We start from the raw sequence: 3,778 nt of genomic DNA, 5'->3' as shown, positions 1-3,778 counted from the left end.
GAGAGAATCCAAGAAAATATAAGTTCACACGAGCCTGCCTCCATACAAATGTAACATCCCGCCTTTTTCCGTTTACTTTTTGGTTTAATTATTTAAAGTCAGTTATATGACTATAACATCTCCTGTTAATACGCGTTTTAAATTATCCCGTTTAGGTAATTCACGCACCCGAACGAAAGTTGAGGGACTAAACTTGACAAGGGATCAAACCCTTGACTAGGTCAAAGGGTCAAACCCCTTTCATCCATTCATTTTCATCCTCATCTTTTACTACTTCCAAATCCTCTCAACATTCAATCCTTAATTCATCATCTAAATCCGATTTTGGAGGCTAACATCAAAATAAATTACATATTTGGAATCCTCTCTTCATTCTCTACGTTTTGATACTAATTTCATCTCGATTGGGTATCTTTCTAAAAACTCTAAATTTCATAATTTTAGTGTTCTTGACTTAAAGGTGTGTTAATTAGTGTCTATGGCTCATTGTGATATCGTATATGTAATTTGTATGCTCGATCTTGTGAATTGACATAACTAGCATGAACTTGAAAAAGAGCTTGCTAAATCTTTGATTTTGGATGATGAAATGTGTTTAGATGTTAATGGTTGTGTGTTCAAAGTGTTAGTTACTTCGTTAGCTTCGTTTTGGTGTGTTGATTGACATGAAAACCTTACATTAACATGATTATTGGTTTTGAGATTTTGGTTAGGGTTTGATAAGCTTTATATGAACTTTTGATGTATCAAATGCTATGAAATATTGTTGATAAGTGTTTTGTTGCAATGTATGTTTGATTACCTTCGAAACGGCATATCATACATGTAAATTGGTTGCCCGAATCATGAAATGCGTTTTTAGAACTTGAACCTTTGATTATGAATGTTTAATGCGGTTTTGGGTTGTTGTAAGTGTTGAATTACTCGTTGAAATGTGTCTATTCATTTTCCTCGTCAAAATACCTTTCCGATGATATAAGATACATGTTTTGGTTGTTTGCGGATCATAAAATGTGTTAGTTTGGTTTTTGGTTCGTGCACTTAGGAGTTTTCTGCATCAGACTTGAATACGGACCTGGACGCCGTCCAGATCCTTGGACGCCGTCCCAGTTTTCAAAGCTGGACGCCGTCCAGATCTTTGGACGCCGTCTCAGCCTTCAAAGCTGGACGCCGTCCAAACAATCTGGACGCCGTCCAAACAATCTGGACGCCGTCCCGATACACTGGCAGGCTTCTGTCTTCGCTAATCATTTTACGGAAAATGTTTGCTATACTATGGACCTCCGATTCACATGTAACTTGTTCTAACATGCTCATATATGATTAAAAACCTCAGAAAAATAGTTTGGGACCCGACCCGAACGTGTTGACTTTTTCGTTGACTTTGACCCGACCTAAGTTGACTTTTAATCAAACTTAACCAAATGTTTGTGCAATCGTTCTAACATGATTTTATACTTGTACCTTGCATGAAACATGATAATTTGATTCACATGCTATTATGATCGAGTCTTAACGAGCCATAGGACTAATTGAACACTTTGACCTATCGTGTTTACCGATATTGATATAAACCTATTTGTTTAGGTCAAGACTAGCATTGTTCTTTGCACACATTACTTGTCGAAGTACTTATTACTCGTGCACACAAGGTGAGATCATAGTCTGACTTTTACTCTTTTGCACTTACATTTGGGATGAGAAAACATAAACGTTTCTTTTTACTAAGCGAACACAAGTACAGGAAAACAAACATTCTACATACGAGTTTGAACAAAAATCCTCAATTCGATTATCATTAGTTACACTTGCTGGGTGTAAGCGAGAACTTATTTTATATGGCCATATGGGTTTGACAAACCCCCATTCAAACGGTTCGCTACCGTTTACGAATGAAATATATTTTCGAGAAACAGTGTATGTTCTAACACTATTGTGATGGGGTTCTATGGAAGAAATGTTAAGCATTGATAATTGGGTGCTCGTGAAACAAACTTTTGGAATGTATTACTATTATATCATTGTTGCAAATCTTGTGGTTCACTTGTACTTACTTACTCAAACCTATGATTTCACCAACATTTTCGTTGACAGATTTCTATGTTTTTCTCAAGTCCTTGAACATTTGTGTGATACATGCTTCCGCTCATTACTTTTGATACTTGCTTGGATGTCGAGTAAACATGCATACGTGGAGCGTCTTTTGGCTACTTTCATTTGTGTCGTATATGTTTAAATTGTACTTTAAACTTTGTTATGTAACTAGTTGTCGAACAACCTTGTAAAACTTGAAACATCTTTACATTTGAAATGAAAGCGACATACTTTTGGTCAAATGTTGTTTTAAAGACTTATGACCACGTAACGGGACCTAAGTAGACGGCGCCGTCAATGACAATTTTGTCGGGTCGCTACAGATGGTATCAGAGCCAGGTTGTAGGGATTTAGAGTTCATTGGTGTCAACCCCGAGTCATAGGGTACATTAGTGAGTCTAGACTATAACCGGCATATAGACTTGAAGTAGGAATTACTTGACTACTTGTGCATTATACTTGAACGTTTCTACTCATATCTACTTTTATTTCATCTTAATCTCACGTTGTTTAATTTGATTGGCGCGTCACCTTGACTTAGTGAAGTAATGTCGAATGCACATATGAATTTGGGTAATATAATTTCCGGGACTATATTACGGTGACTCATATAAATGTTCCGACATTATGGCACAAAGAATTTAAGGCGAGTCAAGGAAAATTTTTCTCTCTATCCTATTTCCATATCATGATTAGTATTATTGAAAATACTAATCAACGGTATTCTCGTGTTTTGAAGGTGAAGGTATTTCATATGCCTGAGAGACATAATTGATTAATGTGGCCAATATGTTATGATCCAAGTCGGGTCATACCCAATAACAAGCCGACAACACTTTAAAAGTATTTGTTTTAATGAATGGATCTTTAAAATAAATACTAGACACTTTGACTTTAGAAATTGGTTTTCTAAAGATAACATGCTTGAATAATTATTTGGATAATTATAAATGTAAGTGTGATAATTTTATAAAATGGTTATAAAATTAAGTATATGTGCAAGTAACAAATGGACAACTTGTAAGTGGCTTATAAGTTTTATAATTTACAAGTAAATAAATATATTTACTTATCTTTATAATGGGTTTTATAAAGAATTATGTGTAAGTATCAAATGGGATTTTCCTCCACAAATTAATCTTATTAATTTGAATAATAAAGGAAAAATAAAATATTTTCTAACCAATGGTGGGGGTGGGGGTTTTATGGCTCCAAGACAAGCCACCCCATGCCTTGTCTTGGTTGTTTAAACTCTCCATTTGATACTACACCTTTTGCACATTCTCACACACTTCATTACTTGCAAATTTGAAAAACCAAAAACTCCTCCCTCCTCCATTTCTTGGCCGAATTCAAGGGAGAACAAAAGGGATTCTTCAAGTTTGATTTCAAGCTTATTTGGTGTCAAAAATCCTAACTACATACAAGGGTGTTGTTAGATTAAGGCTTGTGGGTATTATCTCTTGAGGTTTCAAGTTAGAAGCTTGCTATTCATCATCTTCATCTTCATCTTGCTTCTACCTCCATTTTAGGAGAAGGTATAACTCCTAACTAGCTCTATTTACATTTTAGTATATTTTCAAGACTAGATCTATAAATGGAATTCATGTTGAAAAGGTTAAACTATACATGCATAAACTTTAAAATGCTTCCGCTTGTTACATACACACATACACGAATTTAT

The sequence above is a fragment of the Rutidosis leptorrhynchoides genome, chromosome 5, assembly GCF_046630445.1.
Source record: "Rutidosis leptorrhynchoides isolate AG116_Rl617_1_P2 chromosome 5, CSIRO_AGI_Rlap_v1, whole genome shotgun sequence".
NCBI lineage: Eukaryota > Viridiplantae > Streptophyta > Magnoliopsida > Asterales > Asteraceae > Rutidosis > Rutidosis leptorrhynchoides.
This window is presented reverse-complemented; position numbering follows the sequence as displayed.